The sequence below is a fragment of the Aristolochia californica genome, unplaced genomic scaffold, assembly GCF_029961685.1.
Source record: "Aristolochia californica isolate CCGP_79_NKW_82.1479 unplaced genomic scaffold, dmAriCali1.0.hap1 SCAF_1, whole genome shotgun sequence".
NCBI lineage: Eukaryota > Viridiplantae > Streptophyta > Magnoliopsida > Piperales > Aristolochiaceae > Aristolochia > Aristolochia californica.
This window is the reverse complement of record NW_027181770.1, coordinates 57,878,949-57,905,695: the sequence shown is the minus strand read 5'-3', so window position 1 is coordinate 57,905,695 and position 26,747 is coordinate 57,878,949. Positions and strand designations below refer to the sequence as shown.

The following is a 26,747-nucleotide window of genomic DNA, read 5'->3' as shown; positions in this document are numbered from 1 at the left end:
TTATTTCAAAAAATAGTTAGTAAGAAAAGATAATTTGAACATTAACTCATTTTCAGTAACTATTTTTGGGAATAATAATGGTCAAATTCTCATTTTATTTTCTATGGGTTCCAAACAAGCCCTAAGTGTTCTAATGGTTTCGCAAAAGTACCTGATTACTAATGGCAAGAATATTGATAAGGACACCCATATTCTGATTACTTATTAAAGGTCACTTAAGCACCTCTAAAGCCTATCATAAATCTTATATACAATTTGATATCTTGTAGAATATTTTAGACTAATTTTTAGATATGAGCTCCTTAGATATCGTATTATCACATATGATTACAATTGACTTTAAAAATAACCTTTTGCAAAACCATTATTAAAATTAAAAATGCATGGAAGGAAGAAAATGGGAGAAGAAGCTCCTTTTAATTTGTTGAACAACAAGATTGGATGATGTCCCAAAAACAATTCGGAATTTTCTAGAATTAAGTAGAATTTCTAGATTTACAAAAATAAAACCGTTATAACACTTATTTCTTCATAAAAATTATTCCTATGTTTGAAGTCTACCAATCCTCTTTAGCTTCACTCGATGGCAGGCCTCTCGCTCTTTCTCGAGATAGGATAGAGTTTATTCAAGAATTGGTGTGACATCCTCAACATGTGCTTATATAGAACCCAATGACCAATCAACTTATCTCACTCTAATGAGGAGTCCTCCTCTGTCTAAACTTCCCACTCAAACTCAAACTCTAGGTTGTTTAGGTGTTTCCCAACAATTGAGTTTGATCCTAAACATGACATCCAACAAATCTGGTCCATTCACATAAAGTTTTAAATAAAAATAATTTCAAAATATTTATCTATTGTACCATTTATGAGAATCAAAATATCCATTTGAGTATAAACAATAATTTCTCATAAAATTAATTATGATTTTACCCCAAGGGCTGAGATTCTCTTGGAATAAACACCTCTCAACTCCATAGAGAATACGAACTCTCCATCGTGTTTAGATGCATCAAATAAAGTATTACTATGACCATTTTTTATCACTTCAAAAGAATCATGTATCTCAGGTAAAAATTGGGAAGTGAGATCAAAGAAGTGATCACATTTCTAGGTTCGAGGACCAATTACCCAATCAAGACGTTACCTATCTTATGTGTTGTACACAAACAATATTCTATGGTGATGTGATATCAAGTCAATGCATGCTCCTATGCCCAACACCCTATATGTCATCAAGACATACATAAATCTAAGTAAACCATCCTAATTTTTACTATTATGGACCAAGATAAAAGATTTAGCACTAGGATATAAAACATAGTGTTAATACAACACCTACATCCGAATGATCAACCGCTTAAGGGATGAAATTCACAAATTGGTGTAGAAGTGTCTTGGTTAGGGCCACATAAAAAATGCTAGCTACCACTCGGCCTAATTAAAAGCTAGGTTTACTTATTATAATGCTCATATCATTCAAATATTCAATAAACACTTTTAACACCCAATCCCTTAGATAAGAGATCAATAAGCATCTTTGTAGAGGTTTTTTGTAATTAATCACCAATTAGACTCCTTTTGCACAATTCTTGATGAAATTGAACTTTACATTAATATGTTGTACTTTCAAATAAAATTGAGATAACTTTAAAATCGTGTCATTTGTACAACTAGATTCTTCACAAAATCCACTTCTCACACAAATGTTGACCAAATTCACTTCTTGAGCCTTAAAGCTACAAGAAACATTTTGTGTCCTCATCATAGGAATAATAGATGACCTTGTCTTTTAGTTTCTATGACTCATCATCTTTGCTAAAGATGAAAAATTGAACAAAAAAAAGTTTCAATTTCAAGATTTTTTATCATTCAAAAACAAAATATTCCTTCACTAAATGTGAAGATAACAAATAAAACCTTACTATTGTAATTTCTTTCAAACACCTCATAAACTTGTTCTAACTCTGCCCGTGGCATGACTCAAGATCCACCTAATAATAATGAATGGTAGGCGTATCGAAAAACTGATATGAATTAATCTACTTGAAAAATCAATACACGTTGCTGATACATGCCACATTTAATTAGGATATTAGGTTTTGTTAGATCTCATACAAATCAAGATCAAAGTCTCATCATGGAGGCAAAAATACTTGATCTCATTGTGTCCATTTGTCTTTCCACAAGATTTTTCACATCTTTATAGTTTTATAAGAAAAATTGTTATTCATTCATATATATAACTCTTCCAACATTATATCTAAGAAAGTCATTCTACAAGAATCTAAAAGGAATTTCAAATAGTCACATTATTCCATAAGTATCTTGATACTTGAAAGTTTTAAACTAGGAAAATCCAATAGCGACACCCTTATTAAAAACTTACACTCACACAAGAAGAGATGAAAACATTTTATTACACAACATCAAAGAGCTATAATAGAAATCTCAAGCCTCTAATCCAACCCTAACAAGGTGGTCTTTCTATTCTAACACATATTTAGCAAGGTAACATGTGTTACCAAGATTAACCAATACCCTTTCCGGCCTCTATGATTTTATTCCAATCCAATCATTACCTATTCCAGGCAATTTTTGATAAACATGAATCTAGTTGAGGTATCAATGATAGTGTTGAAACTTCTTTTTTTTCACATTCTTTTATCTTCTCAATTTTGTCAAAATGACCAAAATAACAAGTTTTCCTTGGTCCAGTAAGGCAACACTTAGAAGTACAACAGATAGAAGAAAAGAAACAAAAACAAAGATAGGAACTATTTTTTTTTTCTCTAGTTTAATGGGGAAGATGAAATAAAATAGAAACATAGTTTTCTCTTGTTTGGATATACGTGAAAAATAGAAATAAAAATTGAAGAAAAAACTAAAACACTTCAAAAAATTTAAAAATAAAAACTAAAAACATCATTTAAAAAACTCTTAGTTACAAATTCATTATATATTCTTTAAAAAAATTGGAGTAGATTGTTTCTCGAGGTTAAGTAATTTTGGCATTTCAAGACATTTTTAATAATAGATGAACAATACACTGTCAGCAAACAATGGCCCAATAGTTGAAGAAAGAAGGCTAGGGTTGACAATTGTATTCATTTAACGGATTACCTATTGTTTCATTTGCTTACAAATGGATATATGCAATAAGTATCCTTAGTTGATTAAGGATTTGGCCAACTCACCCATTTATCCGTTTATTGCTTATTAAACAAAATAGGTACAAGTAATGGTTATTTTGTACCCAATTAGAAATTTACTTGATTACTTAGAATTGTTGAAAGGTAATTTTTGTGATTTTAAATTAATTAAATAGAAATGTGTAAAACTCTAAGATTTTTCCCAAATCCCTAGGCCAAACATGTTCTCCTTGTCTATAGATTATTAGCAAAATTTTGTCATGAAATAAATTTATTTTATTATTTATTTCATGTCATGTTGGAAGATGTAAATAAATTTATTTTATTATTTATTTCATGTCAAGTTGGAAGATGTCGCTACTCTCTCTCTCTCTCTCTCTCTCTCTCTCTCTCTCTCTCTCTCTCTCTCTCTCTCTCTCTCTCTCTCTTTGATACAAGAGAAAACCAAAACCATCCAAAGGGAGGAAGAAGGCCAAATTCATGTGTTCTCTAATTGATGCTATGTATAAAAAAACCAAAAATATAATTAAAGGTTAAAATATAATCAATTGAACCACTTATATGTATATGTAAGAATACTCTTATATTTTTATTTTTAGGTAATTTTATATGAAGATTTTATTTTTATCCCTTTTATTTTCTTGTGTTCTTGGTTACTATGGGTAAAAGGGTAAAGAAACGGTTCCCTTTTTGGATGAAACAAGTAATAGAATAGGATTATGGTAAATAGACCATGTAACAAACCCAAAATCTTTCTCCCTGACTCGCAACTCAACTCGGCCTCTAACTCAACCAAGAAGTACTCACCCTTGTTGTGGAGGATGGTTGGAAGCGAATGCATGAGCTTAGCCTTCAATGGGACACAATAGTAGCTTAGAAGTAGGACTTTATTTTAGCTTGTGTTATCGTTTTCAAGTAGGAGTTTTAATTGAAGTAGGAAAATATATTGTGAGACTCTAGGAGAGAAATAATCTCTAGTAAAGCCCATGAGTTGTAGGAAGAGTCTATAAGGTAGATTGCTTTGTGAGCAAGTTAGATACAATGAGAACTAGTAATCCCAAATAGGAAAAAGAATAAAAAGGGCTTCAACCCAAGCACCATGCAAGATTTAGCTCTATGAGCATGCAAATCATTCAATCAAATATAAAAACCTTTTATTTGAACTTTGTTACAATGGTGGGACCCACCATGATACAACGAGTTAACATGATGAGTCACCACGTGAGGTGGCATGATGAGTCGTCACATGAGTTGGAATCCTTATCACACGAGTTGGAAGATTTGGCAATCTTCATTGATTAATGTAATTGATTTATCTTCCCTTGATTTATGTAGATTTGGATAATCATGATTGATGTAATTAGGGATAAGAGGGATCCTAACTTATCTCTGAAGTTTCCCTAAATATGTAATCAAAATAGTATAAATAGGGGTCTTGGTTGAAGGGTTCAATCAAGCTCTCCACTTCTCAACTCGTGGAAGAATCTCTCTCTAGCCAAAAGTTTTTTTTTATCTCTTTTCTCTCCTCTCTACTCGAGCTCTCTCTCTCTCTTTGTCATTTTTCTTCTCCCTCTCTCATCTTGCTCGAGGTTTCAATCATGGGATCCTAAATTCAACATGGTAAAAGAACATCAAATTTAGGATCCCCATGTCAAAATAATGTTCTAAGAAGTTATGATCAAAGATACTCATAGAAGGCTCTTTGTGAATCAAGATTGAAGCATGTGAGATAAGTTTTTCATTCTTGTTATTATTACTTCATGCTCTTGGTTTTAGAATCTTTAGAAGATGGTTCAGAGATGATCTTATTGTTTTCTTCATCATATGAAATTTTTGAGATTTATACATCTCGGATTGGAAGAAGTTTACCAAGGCAATTTTGTTGGGTTGCAAGTTTTTGGTTGAAAATAGATTTATGTTGACATTTTATGCATAAAAAGTTATAATTTTGTGGGAAAAAGATTTTCCTGATGAAGAAAAATATTCTTGAGCCTATTATGAGTGGTTTTTTATCCATTGGATTCCATAAATCTAATTACTTAGCTTCTATGGTAAGCTTCTCCATGAACAGAGTTGTTTGAAGAACTATACTCGATTTTGTATTTTTTGGAGAATTTTTTGAGAGCCACAAGTTGGATGATTGTTATTGGAAAATCAAGAATAGAATATTTTGTTTTACATAAAAAGAATCAAGCACAAAATAAGAAAGAAAGTGGTCATTTGAAAGTCTAGTTAACGCCAATCCATTTGAAGAAAGATTGTTGTTTTTTAGGATCTCACAATATCGTCTTGATTATGCCTGATATTGTTTGATTTTCAATCAATCATATCTTGCCTAATTCATGAGGAACAAAATCTAGATTGGTTTATCCCAATCTGGAGTCAAATATATTTTTGGAATGATCTTGGAAAGATCTAATTCGGAATTGCTACCTTACCTTACTTGATCTCATGCTTATTCATTGATTTTTGCTATTCTCTACAAGGAAGACTAGAGAATTAATTATAGAAAATTTTGGCCAGCAAGTTGATTGGCCTAAAAGGGTTCACTCCTTGCCTAAAGACTTGATAAGCTTGAGTTCTCCTCCCATCTACCCAAGCTAGCCTTGGCTACACTTGAATCTCCAAGCAGCTTACTTAAGCTTCTTCAAATTTGAGTACATTATTACCCTTAAATTGCCTCTTATGGCTGAAGAATACATGGGTAACAAGAATGATATTTTCAAGATTACTACCATATCCTTGCGAGGGATATCAAATTTTTTGAGTTGGTCCACATCGCTTTGACGATTCCTTATAACAAGGGACCTACTTGGTCACCTTACCAAACTTGGGCCACTCATTGATGAAGAAGATGTTGCTTATGCTAAGTGGTTAAAAAATAACACTTTGATAATTAGTTGGCTCATCAACAGTATGGAAGAACTTGTCTCCAATAATGTTATTCATCTCAACACCGCCAAACAAATTTGGTAGACATGTGCTAAGTTGTATTCTAGCTCCGACAACTTACACAGGCCATATGATATTCTCCGAAGAATGTTTAACACTAAACAAGGAGAAAATATCCATGAATATTTGGCTCATTTTAGAGGTTTTCTTCCAGAATGAAAGCTAGCTCAGCCTACCTCCACCTATGTCTCTGTCCAAGACAAGCAGAAGGAAGCCTTAGCCAATGCCATTTGCCTAGCAAACATTAAGCCATATCTCGAAGTTGCTAAAAGTCAACTCCTTAGCGCCTCTGTTATTCCCACCTTTGATGATGTATGTGCATTCCAAACTCTTCTTTTCCTTCTCCTACTGAAGTGTCATCCGCTATGCACTCCAGGCATAGGGGAACATCAACCGACCATGACCGAGGTCATGGAAGAAATTATAGAGGACAAGGAAGAGGTGGAAAGAATGGTTTTGTCAGAACAGACAATAGAGAATGCACCTATTGTGGACAATATGGCCACACTATGGATCTGTATTTTAAAATCCATGGCATACCGGATTGGGTTAAGGCTAATCAAGCCTCAGTAAGTGATAGAAAGGAGGACCAATCTACTGCACCAACAAAAAAGAAAACCTTTACAAATGATGAGTATGACTTATTCCAGAAAATGAAAAATTTGATGGTCTCTCCTCCAAGATCCTCCTCAACTGCTACTACCACCACCGCTTCAGGTATGCTCTCTGTCACTTCCTCCTCTTCATCCTGGATAATTGACTCAGGGACCTTCGAGCATCTCACTGGTAACAAAAAACTACTCCACTTAGTTTCTCCTTGTCTCTCAAATAAATTTGTTACCATAGTTGATGGTTTCCAAACTAAAGTTCTTAGGAAAGGATATACCTTTGTTACACCATCACTTCCGCTCATAGATATTCTTTTTGTTCCTACCTTTTCCTTAAATCTTTTATCTGTTAGTCTGCTAACACAATATTTCTATTGCTGAATTACCTTCTCACCTACTTCGTGTGTGTTTCAAGATCTTATAACGAAGCAGGTGATTGGTAAAGATAGTGAACAAGGGGGGTTCTACTACCTGGATGCACCTCAAATAAATGTCATCTCAACCAAGAAAACGGAGACAAGTCTTCTTTTTCCTACCTTTAATGATAGGTCAAATTTAAATTGTGAAGTGTGTCAACTGAGCAAGCACCAGAGGACCACATACTCACCTCTTTCAGAACTTAAAAGTGTTGCTCCTTTTTCATTGATCCACACAGATGTATAGGGACCCTTGAGCGTCTCAAACATTTTGAAGATTTTACTCGTACCACATGGCTATTTCTTTTTAAAGAGCGATTTGAAATACCATCCATATTTAAATCTTTTCATGCTATGGTTGTCACTCAATTTGGTCAGAAAATCAAAGTACTTAGGTCTAATAATGCCAAAGAATATACTTCCAAAAATCTTTAACTATTTTTTGTCTAGAAAATGACATTACCCATCAAATATCTTGTGCCTACACCCCTCAACAGAATGGTGTCGCAGAACGGAAGAATTGTCACCTACTTGAGGTAGCTCGCAACTTATTGTATACCATGAAAGTCTCATACTTTTATTGGCCGCATGTCATCCTTACTGTATGCTTTCTTATAAATAGGCTACCCTCTTTCATTCTCGGTCATAAATCCCCATATTCCTTATTGTTTCCACATGATGATCCTTTTTTCTCTTCCCTTGAAAGTCTTCGGTTGTACATGCTTTATTCATATTACCTCCCCACAACATAGTAAACTTGATCCAAAATCTGTCAATTGTATCTTCATAGGATACTCTCACATGCAGAAAAAGTTATATTTGCTACAACCCCACTCTCCAAAGGTTACTTGTGTCCATGGATGTAATTTTTTTGAAGACTCGTCATACTACTCTAACAATACTCATCCAAGTCTCTCTTCCATACCAGCCTCTCCTTGAGAGGTTGTGCCCGTGCTACGAAAACTGTTCAACCTCTTGAAGCGCTTGCTGACACCACACCTGTAGAGTTTGTGGATCCCATTGAGATAAATCCATCTTCTCCTATTCCTTTTGGACCACAATATGATACTCGACCCATTACCTTAAGAAAAGAACACAAAACTTGCACTAGGCCCTCTACTTCTCACCCCATATCCAATCTTATGTCTCACCATCGTTTATCCTCTTCATGTTATCAATTTCTTGCATCTATCGCCTCCATCTCAGTCCCACAATCCTATCAAGAGGCTTTGAAGCATCCAAGGTGGAAGACAACAATGGACGAAGAAATGCAGGCACTCTATGAGAATCAAACAAGGGCTCTGGTTCCTCTTCCATCAGAAAAAAAACTTGTCAGTTGTACATGGGTCTTTACAATTAAACACAATCCAGATGGGTCAGTTACTCGCCTTAAGGCGCGCCTCGTTGCCAAAGGCTATACATAGTGTTATGGGATTGATTATGAGGAAACATTCTCTCTGGTGGCCAAAATGAACTCAACATGTATTTTATTATCTCTTGCTGCTAATTCTTCCTAGCCGATCTATCATATTGATGTGAAAAATATTTTTCTCAATGGGGATATAAAGGCAGAAATTTATATGCAATTGAGGGGGAGTCGGTATGTCGATTGAAGAAATCCATTTTATGATCTGAAACAGTCTCCTCATGCATGGTTTGATAAATTTAGCCAAACACTCATACAGGCCGGATTTTACAGATGCTTCATAGATGACTCCGTGTTTCTTAAAGATACACCTCAAGGGAAAGTGATTTTGGCCGTATATGTTGATGATATTGTCTTAACCGGCAGTGATCACAAGGGACTTAAGGAAACCAAGGAAAATATATGTGAAAAATTCAAGACAAAAGATCCTCGACTACTTAAATACTTTTTAAGTATTGAAGTACTACAATCCAAACATGAGATTATATTATCTCAAAAAAAAGTATGTCCTTGATCTACTGGAGGAGACATGAATGATAGGGTGTAGACTAGCAGAAATCCCAATGAATTCCAATACAAAATTATCTGCAAGCACTGAAGATGTGGATATCAGAAAATATCAAAGACTTGTGGGAAAACTCTTTTATATCTGTGTAACAAATCCAGATATATCATATGCAGTAAGTGTTGTGAATCAATACATGCACCAACCACAACTTACTCACTGGCAAACACTAGAAAGAATATTGCAATATTTGAAAGGAGCTCTAGGAAGAGGGTTTCTCTATAGGAACCATGGTCACTTTAACATAGAAAGGTTCTCAGATGCAGACTGGACCAGATCCCCGGATGACAGAAAATCTACTTCAGGATATTTTACAATGCTTGGAGGAAACTTGGTAACATAGAGAAGTAAGAAACAGAATACAGGGCCATAACACACACAATTAGTGAGCTTCTATGGATCATATCCCTTCTCACTGAATTGAGATTCTATAAAGTAGCCCCTATGGATCTACATAGCGATAATCAGGTGACAATACATATTAACTCAAATCCAGTTTTCCATGAAAGAACAAAGCACATTGAGGTAGACTGTCATTTCATATGAGAGAAATTTCAAGTTGGCATGTTATCTCTCAAACCTATCTCCTCACAAGGGCAAGTTCAAGACATTCTCACCAAACTATTACTCATACTATCTTGTCTGCCATCTGCAACAAGTTGGGCATCTACGATGTTTTCTCACCCCCAACTTGAGGGGGAGTGTTACAGGATGGGACCCACCATGACCACATGAGTTGGCATGATGAGTCACCACGTGAGGTGGCATGGTGAGTCATCACACGAGCTGGAATCTTTATCACATGAGTTGGGAAGATTTTACAATCTTCTTTGATTAATGTAATTGATTTATGTAGATTTGGATAATCATGATTGATGTAATTAGGGATATTAGAGATCCTAACTTATCTATGAAGTTTCCCTAAATATGTAATAGCAATAGTATAAATAAGGGTCTTGGTTGAAGGGTTCAATCAAGCTCTCCACTTCTCAACTCATGGAATAATCTCTCTCTAGCATAAAGTCTTTTTCTCTCTTTTATTTTCTCTTCTCTCCTCTCTCCTGAGCTCTCTCTCTCTCTCTTTGCTCTTTTTCTTTTCCCTCTCTCATCTTGCTCGAGGTTTCAATCATGGGGTCCTAAATTCAACAAACTTATTCCAACCCAAGGAGTTTTCACTTATGATTTAATACCAAAAGTGATAGCTTTTATTTTGGCATAGGGTAGCCCTTTTAATAGGGTGTCCCCTCCATAATACAAATACATGACACATGCTATTGCACTAAAAATTAGGAACATAACTAATATGCCAAAATCTCTAGAGTTGATGGAAGAGAAGAAGTTTAAGTTTCACATGAAGACTCTTGATTTCTTTGCAAACAACGAGTCTAATAGGCACTCTCATCACAAATCTATCATCGTGAGTCATTGTATTTAGTCCCAATAATTTTCATGATCATTTATTCCATTTGAATTGGCATTTGAAAACCCAATAAGGTTGTTCAGATAAACCAGTAATACAATCTTTGAAGAGTCCCATTCTATCAAGTTATCTCATTATTTTTTGTCTCCTCAAGCTCTATGGCTCTCTCTTCCTCTTCTTTGGTTTTTTTAATTTTATGGCTTCCGCCTCCTCTCTCTCTCTCTCTCTCTCTCACAAACACACACACACACACATAAATATAAGGCGTCCCCTAACAAAAAAATTTGATGCCAAATATAACACTCAACAAGTGGAGTCCATCGAGGCCAATTTCCATAAAATTTTAATTAAAAATATTTTTAAAAACATTTGTTTAATACTTCTAAAATAGTTATTTATAAAACCATTATGAGAATCTAAATATCCATAATTTTGAGTATACTCAATATTTCTTGAGTTAATTATTTTTTCTCAAAATTATGATTTTAATCCTAGGATGAGTTTTTTCTTTATCTTGGCATAAAAACCACCCAACTCTAGAGAAAATACAAATTTCCAAAGTGGCTTTAAATAAAGGTATTTATGCGACCGTTTCACTTTAAAAGAATTACATGTCTCACATAAAAGTTAGGACAATTCCTAAGATTAAAGCAAGTGAGGTCAAAAGGTGATTAGAGTCATGGAGGTTCAATTATTCAATCAAGTGGCACATGTTCTATATGTTATACACACTATAGTGTATGGTGATTTGATGTCAAGTGAGTGCATGAACCTATACCTAACACTCCATATGTGGCTATCTAAACATCCATGGGTCAAAGTTAATTGATTCAATTTTCAATATTATCGATTGAAACAAAGTTTTGAGCTCTAGCCTCTAGAACAATATTTCAATATGCCTCAATGATCAGCCACCAAAGGGGTGAAATTTTGTAGAATTAAACAATACATACACAAACTAGTAAAAAAGTGTTTTGAGTAGGGTCATATAGCAAAAACACTAATTGTTTCAAGATATCAATGCAATACTTTAGTGTTCTTGGAAACTATATGTCCAAGTTATGAAGGATCTCACCTTTATAAGACTTCTTTATCTTAACTTTTATCGATAGATATTTGATCGCATGAATTTTGTACATTAGTTCTTGTACAATTTTACTCTTGTTATTATAATAGTAATAATAACAAAAGCAATAACAACAACAACAACAACAACAACAACAATAATAATAATAATAATAATAATAATAAGTACATTAGTTCTTGTACAATTTTACTCTTGTTATTATAATAATAATAATAATAACAAAAGCAATAACAACAACAACAACAACAATAATAATAATAATAATAATAATAATAATAATAATGCATGAATAATAATATTAATAATAATACTAATAATGATAATGATAATAATAATAATTTATTTTTTTTTGGCACCGAAAGCTGTTGCCCGTGTCTTCCGTGATATATAGAACGTAAGAGAACCCGCTTCATTTTTATTTTCCTTCTCGCCGGAAAGCATGCAAAAAGCTAAAAAATGGCGACTTTTCCTCGTTAGACCAGAAAACTCCTAGCTGCTAATCGAATGCGAAAACCCTCTGTTCCCTTCTTCTGTCCTCCACCAACTATTCTTGCGAACCCGCAAAAACAACTACGTCACCTCCAACGACGATATCTGACCGTGTAAAATGGGACTACAGAGGGCAGAGGAGGATAATACCACTGGGTCAGTGGGTCCCGAAGATCGCGGTCGATGCGTATGTGGCGCCCAATGTCGTCCTCGCCGGGCAAGTGACGGTTAATGATGGTGCTTCCGTTTGGAATGGAGCGGTGCTTCGTGGAGATCTCAATAAAATTACAGTTGTGCTCCAATGTGCAGGAGCGTTGTGTAATACATGCTGCCTGGTCTTCACCTACAGGTTAGAATTGTGTTTTTCTGTAAAATCTTGTTGGTTTTGGGTTATTTTGATCCCACAAATGATCGACTTGGAAAATAAAAAATAAAGATACGATCACATCGGGGGGATCGTATCCTCCTTAACGCATAGTGCTTTCGGAACTTTTTTTTGTATCCTCTATTTACTTAGAAATTGACATATATACAAACTCTTTAGAGTAGTTGCTAACATTACTGGCTGTTACCTTACACGTTCCTGTAAATTGTGTAGAAACTGGAGTTCTGAAACAGAACAAAAGAAATTAAGACTACTACATGAACCAAGAGTGGGCCATGTCGCATTAACCTCCTCTACAACTGTAACAAGCTTCCTGGTTCAGACATGAAATATGTTTCTGAGTAACATCTTATAATAACATCAAAAAAATCTTCAGTGAAGGAGCCCTTCCTCGTAACTAAATTTCCAGTGAAGTTTCCAACTCTGTTCCATACAGTACGTCTGGCCAAAGTTGCTTCTGGTTCAGCTTGTAGACGGCCTTCCTCAGAAAGTTGTTTCTGCTTCAGCTTGTAGACATCCTTCTTCAGTAATTGGTCCCAAAATTTTCATTAAACTGAAGGCCTCAAAAACAAGATTATTGTTCGCGTGCAAGATACTTTACCAATCTGATGCAGGATTTTGAATGGATCAAAATAATGAGAGCTTTAAATTTTTTGAGCTGCAATGGAGAGTTGACAATTGGGGCATAATTTTAGGTACACTCAATTACCTTCATAAAATTTTTGATCCCCTCATTGTCAGTATGCAGAGTCATCCATTCATGTTTGGCAATAATGAGATGTTCTTCTAAAAGATGAAAAATTCATCTCTTGATCTTAAATAGCTGCAACATTGGATATGTCTTACACTTAGGATGATAGGAGTAAATCTACAGTTTTCTTTAAAAGGTGTCATTTTAGTGATAACCTGTGTTATAGACGTGAGTTGTCAGATCCATTTTTGGGGTAATTTACAGGAAATCATCTCAAATAGTTTTTGCTGAAGTCGAATTCAGTTTGGTGCTGTACAAGTGAAAATAACTCTTGCCGAAAACAACTAGAGAGATCTCAATCAAGGACAGTTGTCCATGGTAATCCATGAAGTTCTAAAACAAGATCTAGAAAATTTTCTGCATCCTTTATAGCTCTGGGAGGATGAGATAGTGCAAGAAATGGGCATATTTTGTAAGATATCCACAATAACCAGAATAACATCTTCCTGTTGGAAGTGGGAAGTCAACAGTATCTAACGAAAGGGATTCTTGTTTTGGAAGAGGTTATAGAAGACTAAGGATACTCATTTGACCCAAGGACAAGTGTCATTACACTGTTCCTGCCTTCATGGTTCCCAATTGTACTCTTATGATAAGCTTGCAGAACCTGGACACATAGGGGACAGTTTGGTGATTAGAACAATAGGTCAACATGAAGTTTGTATAAAATTCCAGCTTGTAAGGCTTTGAATAGATCTTGATGTTCTTTATCTTGGCATAACGAACTAACCCATGCTGGACTAAAAGAAGAATTTGCCAGCGTACCAGGAGATACATCTTGACAAGATAAGGCATCTGCTGCCTCATTTGAGCACCTTCATGTGCATTAAAAAATCATGACCATGCGACTTTTAAAGCTATTTCTCCTGTGATGGAACCCCCACCCCCTCCCCCCTTCTTCTTTGATCAAGTATTTTTACCTTTGCTGACTGGTCTTTGTTGGTCTCAAAGGCAGCTCAATAAGGGCATGAATTGAGTTATATAAATTTTTTCATAAATTATAAGCTCAACTAAAAAACTAGATACTAAAGACGTAACAAAATAGGCATAGAAAGTCTGTTAACAAGGTTCACCCTGATAAGCTAGTCCTCACCTGAGACTCTTGATTGAAAAATTTACTTAACAAGCAGATAAGTGAGTTTATGTGGCACTCACTAGCCAAATACAATGTACTTGACCTCAAGAACAAACCCCCTCAAGCTTTCACCCATCGAGACCTCCACACAAATGCAAGATGAGCGGCTCTTGCTGGCCTTTATAAAGAAGTATAAAGAAAATATAAACAAAAACAAAACTTACAAGTTCTTTAGAGTGACTTCAAGACTTGCGGACATGTAAAGGTCTTCCACCAAAGAGCAATGGATTCTGAGCAATTTGAGCTCAAATGAGCCAGTTATGGTTTTTTTGTCAGACACAAATTATTGGAGAGCTCTAGAATGATTTTTGTTAAAGAATTACTTCAAATGAGGTTCTAAAGGGATTAACGGAGCAAGGTATCCAACTAGTCTCTTTTTACCATTTGGAGGTTGAGGCTTCTTCACCTTGTCTCGAGGTGACTTGAGTTGCCCTTGGCTCTTTTGAAACATCATATTCCGGTGTATCAATTCCAATCGATCTTGAAAGGATTTACATTGACCACAAGTTCTAAAAGTAAGGACCTTTTCAACCCAACTGATGTGAATCGATCCTCTATGCCAGCAGAGATAACAGGTTACTGTTGGATCAATATGAAAAGATCCATTCTATCTGACATGTCATTTCTCCCTTGCCTGATTAATATGTATCGATCCACCTATGGGTTGAACTGATCCAGTAGAGAATGATTTGATTTCTGGCTTGACTTTTGTAATTCTTTATCCATTTTAAGTTTAATTAAGTCCTAGATTGCCCCTATTCTGTTGATGAAAACAATTAGAAACTACTAATAAAAAACTCTAAAAAAAAAACTCTAAACGAAAGCTAAAACACAAAATTGAGTTTGGTCTGGAGTCATCTCCTTGATTTGTCATCTTCTTGGCAATTGATCTTCATTTCTCTTTTTCTTCTTTGTCTTTCTTGTTATCTTCTTGATTTGACTTGTTCTTCGGCTCTTGAACATGAACGCTATCGAAAACATGGAGTTGCTAGAAAGCTTGTGTCTAAACACGCTGATTTCAACCAGTTAAGATTGATCCTGATTCTATTCCAAAATAACTAGCTCTTAGGCGCCCTATTGCTCAATCTTATAAATTAATAAACTTTCTTAACACTTATCTACGAGGGGCTATTCCTGTTAACACTCCACCACGTCCAGGCTTACACACATGGATAATGGGTTTGAGACGTGGACAACACGTAGGGGTTACAAACCTAACTGGGAGCAACTTGGGCCCAATAGGTAAATGTCTTACTCTTGATACCATGTTAAGATTGAGCAAGTTCCATCTTGAAATGACTAACCACTTAAGTGACCTATTGCTCAATATTATAATTCAGTGGATTTTTTTTGGCACTAATCTACGCCGGATTATTCACTTCTACACAACCTGTGCACTGATCCCTTTTTGGGTAACCTGTTGTCTATTGCTGTCATGGATGTACCAAGTGCAAGTTCCTTTCTGCCACTTCAAGTCTATGGGCGGTGCTCTCACCATTTATTGCAGCACCATAAGTTCATGAGGTTCCAGTTCATGAGCCCCCCTCCCCAGGACCAACCATATTCCTCTCTCCCTGCAGGTCTAGTTCCATCTAACTTGGATTTGCCAATTGGTCTCCAAAAAGGTAAAAGGTCATGTGCTTTACATACCATATCTAAATATGTGTCCCTTGATTTTTTGTCACCCTCCTAGAAATTGTTTGTCTTGTATTATCTCTATCTCTTTTACCTCGTTTAGTGCAAAATGTTATGGTTTCCTCGAGTGAAAACGAGTTATGGGCGAGGAAATGGCTGCTTAGATGTCTAGGGTGTCCACTATTTTAATTGGTCATTAAAAATCTCTTCCTATATGGTGATTTGAAGGAAGAGGTCTATATTGAGCAGCTTTCTGATTATGTTGCTTTGGGGGAGACAAGGAAAGTGTGCCGGTTGAAGAAGGTTACTTATGGTTTTACGCGAAGTCTAAAAGTGTGGTTTTAGAAATTCAGCAATGTGATTATCAAGTTTGGGTTTTACATGAGTCATTGTGATCATTCCATGTTTTTGTTGAAAAGAAAATCTAAGATTACCATTATGGTTGTGTATATGGATGACATTGTATTGAAGAAATCGAGTAAGTGAAAAGATATTTGGCAACACATTTTCAAACAAAGGATTTAGGAAAACTTAAATATTTCCTTGGTATTGAGGTGGCTCGAAGTAAGCAAGGTTTTATTTTATCTCAGTGAAAGTACGTTTTACATATACTGTAGGAATATTAGGTGCACGATCAGTGGATACTCGCATGGAAGTTAATACCATGATCCTTAGAATCCTATACTCAAGGATAAGACACAGTATAGATGTCTAGTGGGGAAGTTAATTTATGCTACTATTACCAGGCCAGATTTATCATTTGTAGTGGGATTGGTTAGTCAATGTATGGAAAACCCAAGAAAAATACACTTAGAAGCTACTCATAGGATTCTAAAATATCTGAAAGGTGCTTATGGGAAGGGTTTTTTGTATACTCTTCATGAGAAGATTGATGTGTTGGGATAGTTTAATGCAATTATGTAGGATGTAAGATGGATTGGAGATGCATCACTGCGTATTGTTGCTTTATTAGGGATAACCTAGAAAGTTGGAACAGTAAGAAACAGGTAGTTGTGGATAGATCTAGTACCGAAGTAGAGTATAGGGTGATGGCTCACATAATTAGTGAACTTATTTAGGTGAAATTAGTTCTTGTTGAGTTTGAGTTTCTAGAGCCTATTGTTATGAAATGTGACAATTAGGTGGTCATTTTCATAGCCAATAATCCAGTCTTCCATGAGAGGACTAGACACATCGAGGCCGATTGCCATTTCATTAAAGTTGTTGTCATGCAAGCGAAGGTTATTAATGCTTATGTGAAGTCATCTGGACGATGTGAACATTTGACATTTTGTGATAAGCTGGACATTTACTCCCCAGCTTGAGGGGGAGTGTTAAAATATTAATGTAGGGGTATTTTAGTCATTTCACATTCTCGTATCTCTCTCATAAATATGTAATAAGCCAGACTTCTTATCAGGGTTCTAGTTTTCTATAATTTTCACTTAAAGTAGTTTTTTAGAAAGAGAGGGTTCGGCCTCAACCAGCTTAGCACTCTTGGCTGCTTCTTCTCTTTCGACTCCTTCTTTCTCCCTCACTTCTCCTTTCTATTTCAATCTTACAACTTTACAATCCTACAATTTGTTTACAATAGAATCTATTTGATGAACTCGAGTATATTTCATGCTAAATGCAATGTAGACAAAAATTAAAATGCTCATCTTAATGGTTTATTTGCATAACCTCATTGTTTTTCTAAGGAAGCTTGAGGCTGGCACTGATGTAGATTTTTTTTATTTTTTTTATGGAAAAATAAAGCAAACTAGAAGCTCAAATTTACTACTCTGGAATGTGGTTGGTTGCTTATCTTGTGTTGCTAGACTTTCTTTATGGCTTGGAAACATCTCTTTAGGTGTGTTCCTTCATTGTTATGATTAGAGCTTTGGCACATCTATGTTGGGGATGGCTACATGAATCCTTCTCAAGCCTGTTTGATAATTTACTGTCTTTGCTATTCAGCATGTATATATGCATATCCTAGCGATAAGTACGTAGAGGTACATGTTCATGTATGATAGATGCAACATGATCTATTAATTCTTTCATGCATTTTAACATTTTAGTCACAAAAACTACATTTCAGGCCGAGCATTTGATATCATTATAAAGAGTATGTATTTGACTCTGCAATTTGTTGGATCAATGCTTCCTCAACTACTTGTTTGTCATATCATGGTTCTGGCGATTATGAAGTTATATTCTTTTAATAGAATTATCTGCTTGAAGCTTTTGCATTATCTTTCAGAAGTTTTTTTTTTTTTACTATTGGATTGAATTTCTTATTGGAAGTCTGACCTAGACCAAGCCTCAATCTCAGATCAAATCGACTGAAAATTATTTGTGCTGGTGCTTAAGTTGTCTTTTACGCTTTACTCTCTTACAAATAAGAATTCCTTGCATTTTTTTTTGTTGTTTTTTCATTTTAATGTCTACATGAGTGATGAGTGAGGGAGAGCAACGAAGTGTAGGGGCGACCGCACCATCAAATGTGGCAGGGACGATGGTGTGTTGCCGAACACAATGAGAGGTCCTTGAATTGTTAAAATCAGCTTTCTTTCTCAAAGACGGGAATTGTTGAATTTATGGAAAAGATAAATACTTCATTGACTTGATTATAATCAGAGTACATGAACCTCTATTTATAATAGAGGAAGGTAGTAGAATCCAATTACAATTAAACTACATTTGTCCCAATTACACCCAAACTCTAACACTTGAAGACAAGTCCTAGTATAATTAAATAACCCAATATAAATAGAAGGCTAACATGACTAAAACACCTTTAAACTGAAACTCTTTTATGAGACTTGCTTCCATAATAATTTTGGCTTTGTAAGACTTCTTATTGTGTAAGACTCATCATGCCACCTCATGCAATCACAGTGGGTCCTACCCGCTCGTGTGATCATGGTGGGTCCATATCTTATGGGTTTGGGTCCATCTTCCAACACACTTGGATATGTGGGCCTTCCTTGGTCGTGTGGCTTGGGCCCTCTTCTAACACTCCCCCTCAAGCTGGGAAGATGGGCCCAAACCCACATGACCAAGGAAGGACCACATATCTAAGTATAAATTTTCTTCATAAAATATACTTCTATTGAGATATATAATCTGATAGATTCTCTTTGCCCTTTTTTTAGCATGACCATTGACTCTTCCAAGATCAATATATCCATATAAAATAACTTGGATTGAGAATTGATTGAATATGTAAGAAAATAGACTTACAGATCTTTATTTTGATATATAATTCTCCATATAAAGTCTCGTTCTTGATAGCATAAAATAGCTCGGAAGTTGAAGTTTTCTGTTGCTGTACGAACCTCTTTTGCAATCTGACCTTTGCTGCTTCAAATATCGATTTCTCTTTGTAGATAACTCCAATTGCAAAAAATGGTTTTTTCTTGGAAAGTAGACTCGAATATCTTTCCATCAATATATAATATGCAATATAAAAAGCTCAGTCTAGAGATGAAAACGCAAAACAAACAACGGGTATAGGAACTGAAAAGAGAAAAAAAAGATAAATAGGAACCTAAAGAGATAATAGATCAGAAAAGGATCACATTATCTCTGTGGGTTGACTGAGTTAACTCACAGAACCTGCTCTGATACCATGTTGAATTTATGGAAAAGAGAAATACTTCTTTGACTTGATTATAATCAGGGTACATGACCTCTATTTATAATAGAGGAAGGTAGTAAAGTCCAATTACAATTAAACTACCTTTGTCCCAATTACACTTAAACTCTAACACTTAAAGATAAGTCCTAACTTAATTAAATAACCTAATATAAATAGAAGACTAACATGACTAAAACACTTTTAAACTAAAACTCTTTTATGAGACCTGCTTCTATAATAATTCTGGCTCTGTAAGATTTCTTATAGTGTAAGACTCATCATGCCACCTTGCGTGATCATGGTGGGTCCCATCAGCTCGTGTGATCATGGTGGGTTCATATCTTATGGGCTTGGGCCCATATTCCAACACACTTGGATATGTGGGCCTTCCTTGGTTGTGTGGGCTTGGGCCCATCTTCCAATAGGAATCGAAGGTACTTCATTGATATAGTACTTTTTAACAAAGGTTTTGCAATTAAGATGGCGCTGAATTAGAGCTTCAATCCGAGTGCTACTTGATATACTCCATGATTTTGCCCACGTTGTTGAGAGATGGGAAGAGTTGGACGAAAAGACATCATTTTTCACAAGGGTGATGATGTTTGATTTCCATCTGGAAAGAGTGGATGTTGTACTAATATGCAGCCAGGGTGCAACATATCTAATGCTTATGTGCAAAGTTCACCCACCTGTTAGCAGGGTGTACTCTCATATAGCCAAGTATTGGTATAGCTCACTAGGTCACCATCTGAAACGACAAACAAAGCAGTGAGTTGTATTGAACCAGAAGGGACGAAGGAAAGAATGGCATGGTTGAAGAGATGCTTGGTAGTAAGAACTAGCAATGAAAACATTGAAGTGGAAAAGCAAACAGAAGAACTGAGAGCTATTTGGTGCATTGTAATCCGCCAAAGGTGCATTATTTAGGTCCAAAGATCTGGCTATCTTTCCCACATGTAGAAGAATAGGGTCAGTGACGAGATATTGGAGATGATTAACGAATGGACCCAAGAAACCAGACCGGAGACAGAATCAGAATAGGTGAATGTGAAGAACATGCCTCATTATCTCTGGTTTGAAAACACATTTAGGAAAATCACAATAACCCCCATCAACGAGGCCATCGAAATCAATCTAGAAGCTCTTGAAGGTAGGAGGCTTGACCGAGTGCGCATCCGGATGGGCCTTTCCATCCCATTCTCTGGTGTGTTCCTACCTCTGTTGGGGATGACTGCTACTACCCTTCAATCTTGAAGGATTGGTCTATAAAGAGTAGAAATCAAACACAAGGGTAGAAAAGATAACAGAGTTGGCACCTCTCGAGGTGACTTGTGCAGTTGGAACCATTGTTGATGCTGGAAGGGCTGTCAGGATCGTGCTCTTAAAGAGGCTGGTACTGGCGCAATTAATGCTTTTGATGTGGCATTAATAACTAGCTGTGAGGAGACGGCTATACAAAATTCAAATGACGAAGCAGGGAGGGTATAATTAGCGTATGCCCAAATGAAGTAGCAAGGAAAATCCAACTCCCTTAAGTCATACAATAGAATCATTGTAGGGAGGAGCAACATGATACAAATGTGGGCCAAATATTACCAATGAGCATCAAAATGTTTGTGCGGATATGGCTGCCACTATTAATCTCACATTGCGGATCTTGAACCCGGATAACAAATGGGGTGTGAGGCAGTTCCTTGGTTCTTCTCTATTGAAGATTGAAGTGGGACTAGAGGATACTAACACAGAGGGTCTAAACTCGTCAAAGATGGCAAATTCAACTCGTGACCCAAATCATTCCATTCCTCGGGTCGAAACGCCAATCGGAAACCAGATGGCACCAGAGCATCAACTCCAACCTGAGAATACTAGGACAACCTTGCAAATCACCTATAATAGGCATAAATCTCAACTATGTAGTGATGGCTTGAGGGATTTGCGGGGAGACTCATTTGATACATCCTTGCAAGGAATTCCTATTGGAGAAGATGAAAACAAGATCCAAGTGGACATAGGGACATCCAAGAGGAGTTGAGTTTTGATTCAAACAATCAGCTCGAGATGCAAAAGAGGTAAATTGTCCATTTGTGATTTCAGGAACTCGCACAGACTCTCGGTGTCCAATACAATTAGCCGAGCTCCATTGAAAGCTTGATCAAGACCTTGTAGACCAAGAATATTCAAGTGACATTTCACCATGAATGTTCTATAATGGAATGTTAGAGGCCTGGGCTCAGCAAGACAAATGGCAATCATCAAAGAATATTCTGAAGTAATAGGGTTAGAGTGGCTTTATTGCAAGAGTCAAAGCTAACAAATCCAGCCCCAAGCTTGATTAAATACCTATGGCAGAAAGCCAAGGCAAACTGGAACGTTGTGAACTGTAGAGGTGCATCAAGTGGAATTTTAATAATTTGGGAAGCAGATCTAATCGAGTGCCTTGATTTCTAAATTGAAGAATATTCTGTGGCCATCAAAATCAGGTGCAGGAGTCAAAAACAATTGGGTCCATCAACTCCATCTACAAGTCTCTCTCATTGGCTCAGAGGAAGGAGATGTAGGAGGAACTCAGTCAGTTGATGGCCAGATGGGTACTCCATGGACATTAAGAGGGGATTATAATGTCATTTGAAATGCAGATGAGAAATCTAGCAATAATGGCAGGGTGACAAACACTAAATTCTCTAAATTCATAGAGGACCATATTCTATCTGAGCTGCCCATGTTAGGGTGTGCGTATACATGGACTAACAGATACAGGAGGCCAGCGCTCACAAAACTTGATAGATTCCTGGAGAATCAAAGTTTGATTGACACTCTAATGCTACAGTTTGAATCCTGCCTAGGCCCATGCCAGACCATGCTCCAATCCTTCTGGAGTGTATGCTTGACAGTTGGGGCCACCTCCCTTCCGGTTTGACTTGGTTTCGTTTCATGAGGAGGGCTTCCAGTCTCTACTGAAGCAATGGTGAGAGGAAATCGACCCGGTAAGCTGTCCAATTGGACAGAGGCTAATGGTGAAGTTAAAGCTCTTAAGGGAAAGATAAAAGCTTGGTGTAAAACCAAACTCAGCAAGCTACCTGAGAAACAAGCTGGTCTTCCTGCTGACATCCAGCACCTAGACCAAGACAAAGAATGCAGAACTGTCCCCAGTAGGGAACTCATGTCAAGAAATGTTTGAGAGAAGAATATGAAAATTCAGTATTTAAAGAAAGGTTGTATTGGAAAAAAAAAAACAGCAAGATTCAGATGGCTAAGAGAAGCCGATGCTAACACAGTTCTTCCACATGGTGGCTTCAGCCCACAGGAAGAAACAGAATTGCCTCCATTAAGGTGAATGGTACTACTTCAGCTGATAAAGAATTTATCATCAAGGAATTCATCAAATTTTTTACCAATCTCTATCTAGTGGAATCTTATGAGAGATGGGTACCTGTGAACTTGCCTCTTAAAACAATTTCAGGAGATCAAGCAGAGGCATCAGAGAAACCTTTCACAGTGGAGGAAAGAGAAGACACTTTCAAGTCAATGTGCCATTAGATAAGGCCACAGACCCAGATGAGTACAGCTGAGAATTCTATATAGAAAAGGATGGGACTTTCTCAAATCAGATTTCAAGGAATTGTTTGATGATTTCCTTCAGAATGGCATAACTTTGAAAAGCATGAGAGTCACCTTTATAGCCTTTCCACCAAAGGAAGGCGTCAAACACCCAAGGATTACAGGCCGATTAGTTTGCTGTCCAGCGCTTACAAACTAATAGTTAAGGTGCTTGCAAGGAGAGTTAAAAATTACTGCCTCTAATCCTAAATGAGTCCCAAAGTGCCTTTGTGGAAGGAAGGCATGTCCTCGACTCAGCCTGTATCGCTTATGAATTGATGGACATGTACAAGAAATCAGGAAAAAAGAGGGAATTATCATAAAGCTTGACATGGAAAAGGCTTTTGACTAAGTTGGCAACTTTTGGACTTCATGCTACAAAAAATGGGGTTTGGTCAGAAATAGAAAAAATGGATTTGATCCTGTACAGTCAAAGGATTTTTCTCAAGTTCTCGAGGGCTGAGGGAAGGGGACCCTCTATCCCCCCTTCTTTTTAATATAGTTCGTGAAGCACTCAATTCTTTGTTTCAGGTGGCTCAACAAAATGGTTGAGTGGCTGGTTTCAGGTTCAATGGATCAAACCTGAAAGTTCCACTGCTCCAATTCATGGATGACACAGTTTGCCTGTGCAAGAACTTGATGCACCAAGAGCTAAACATCAAGCTGTTACTGACTATTTTAAAAAAATATTGGGTCAACAAGTAGGTTGGGTATATTTGGAATTTGTGTGAGCGATCAAAGAGTGGAAGAGTTGGCCAGGATTCTGGGATGCAACGAATTATCATTTTCAGCTACTTACTTTTTTGGAACCCAATTATAGAGAGAACTGAAGAAAAATTGGCTTCGTGTAAAGTCAGATTACTCTCCCTGGCTGGGCATTCAATCCTGGTCAAATCCACTCTGGCAGGTATCCCTAATTACTTCTCATCCTTTATACCATGTCCTACAAGGATGATAAAAGATTAAAAGTCATTCAAAGACACTTCCTGTGGTGGGGTGCTGAAGATAAATTCAAGTACCCCTTGTCAAATGGGAGAATGTATGTGAAAAGAAAGAAGATGGAGGCTTAGTAATTAAAAGGCTTAAGTTCATGACTGACGCCTTCCTTACTAAATGGTGGAGGTTTGCCACATCCAAGAACTCTATGTGGCAACAAGTTCTGAATGCTAAATATGGGTTTGACCCCAATTGTTGGCTACCAACAGAGTTCCTCTCTTATAAAGCTTCAAATATTTGGAGGAAAATTTACAGCTTCAAGGTCTAACTTCAGCCAGCATATCAGCTTCCATACTGGGGTAGGTAATTCAGTACGCATCTGTAGGGATTTATGGCTTGAAGACTCCCCTCCAAGGCTCAAATTCCTCAGGCTGTATAGCCTGGCTATGAACAAGGAGGCAGTAGTCCAAGGTGTAAGAGTTGGCTGGGGCCCATTAGTCTCATGGAAATTTGGCTTCAGACGAGCCCTAAATGGAAAGAAAGGTTGAAGATGTTTCAGAATTGCTACGTCTGTTAGGAAGCTCTTATTTCAGAAATCATGGTGAGGAGGAAATTTTATGGGCTAGGGCCCAAGGGGGCTTCATCTCTCTACAAAGTGCTCATTGGACTGGCAAAAAAATGCTGAAGCTCTGAAGATTAAGCTATCTTGGAAGCTCATTGGTCCCTAAAAGCACAGCATTTCACATAGATTGCAGCACACAAGAAGATCCTTACTTGCCATGAAGTGCTGAAAGGTCGCCCATTCATCAATTCCTTGTGCAAGCTATGTGGTGATGCAGGGGATTAGGTGGATCACCTTTTGCTGCACTGCACATTCAGCTATGAAGTCTGGGACGCAGTGTTTTGGCAATCCGGCAGGCAAGGATGCTCTACAGCCTCCTATTTTGATTTCTTACAACAGAATTTTTCAACAGAGTTTGTCATAGGTGGGATAGTTCCTCTGGAAATCAGCCTTAGCAGCAGTCTCATGGTCTTTTGGGAAGAATGAAACAACAGAACTTTTAATAACTCAGCCTCTTCAAAAGGATGCCTATAAAGTCCTTCCCCCAATCCCCCTCTCGCTTATTTGGAACCATTGGAGAGTGGTGTTCTCATTTGATGCTCCTGCCCCTTAAACTCTCATTTCAGTCTGCCCCCCAATGGTTCCATCAAACTCAATTTTGATGGTAACTCCTTGAGCAACTCTGGGCCTGGTGGCATTGGCGGTGTTTTCAGAGAGCCTCGGCATCAATTTTGCTCTCCTACACTGGCCTAATTGGCCAGTCAGATTCAACAGAAGCAGAAAGCAAGCTCTAAGGCAAGGGATGATACTGTTCACTCATAATTTCTCATTTTCTCTCATTATTGAGGGGGACTCAGCTTCAGTTATTAGCAGGATGAAAGGGAATCAAAGCATCCACGAAGGCTCAGAGCTATCTTTGAGGAAATAAACAATTAAGTGTTCCCCTTGAAATTTCGTGGCAGCATATCCTTAGAGGAGCCAATTCTGTGGTTGATGCTCCCACCAAAGCTGGATTCTCTCTTAATTCCCTTGTAATCAGGAACTCCTTCCCATTAGTTTGAAGGGTTCCTTCTTGGCTTGTATTTTTTTTTCAATGATCAATAGGATTTCAGCACGTCAAAAAGTAAAAAAAATAAAATGCATTTGTAGTTGTTGCTTTATCAAAGGAGATGTCTTGGATGTTGAACTATTGGCAACTAATAAGCTCTTTCTAGATGTAAGACTGCTAGCGTTTTCTTTTCACTGCAAAGAATTTGTGTGAATTTTTAGTGGTACCTTTGCGGTCTCTAGAATTGATGGGAGCTGCATGTGCAAAAGGAGAAAACTTTCACCTTGATGTTTGCAGTTTTTAACATACTGCTCTTGTTAACCAGAGATAGTAGAAAACTCTCTATAATATTTTGTTTTTGCCTCTTTTACTTTCATTCATTTTGGTATGATTTCCATGAAGTTTGTCTAATGATGCATATCCTAATCACTTGTTTGGAAGCTGGCAAAATTTGAATTAATGAATCAATGTCTTATTATATATGCAAGGATTACCGGCTGAGACATCAATCGAGAGATACGTGACAATCGGAGCTTACTCTCTCTTGAGATCCTGCACGATCAAACCCGAGTGCATCATTGGACAGCACTCCGTTCTTATGGAAGGTTCACGTATAGAGACCCATCCTCGAAGCTGGCTCTTTTGTCCCCCCAGGTAGGAGGATTCCAACCGGACAGCTCTGGGCAGGAAACCCTGCAAGGTTTATCCGGACTCTGACCTATTCTGAGATGAAGGAGATTCCGAAACTTGCCATGGCAATAAACGACTTGAGTGGAAGTCATTTCTCAGAATTCCTGTCTTACTCCACGGTCTACCTGGAGGTAGAGAAGTTGAAAAAGTCTCCGGGTCTACCTCTTTGAAGATCTTTCTTCTGATTTGGTTCTCTTGTTTATTTCCTTCTTTCTTCTGTATCAATGGAGTGGATGTGTCCCTAAATTACTCTCTGAAGTCAGTTGAA

At 36.9% G+C, this 26,747-nt stretch overlaps 1 pseudogene; it reads left to right on the top strand.

Moving 5' to 3' along the window:
• The first annotated feature begins 12,216 nt into the window (after window positions 1–12,216).
• Window positions 12,217–26,747, top strand: LOC137949317 (gamma carbonic anhydrase-like 1, mitochondrial; annotated as a pseudogene).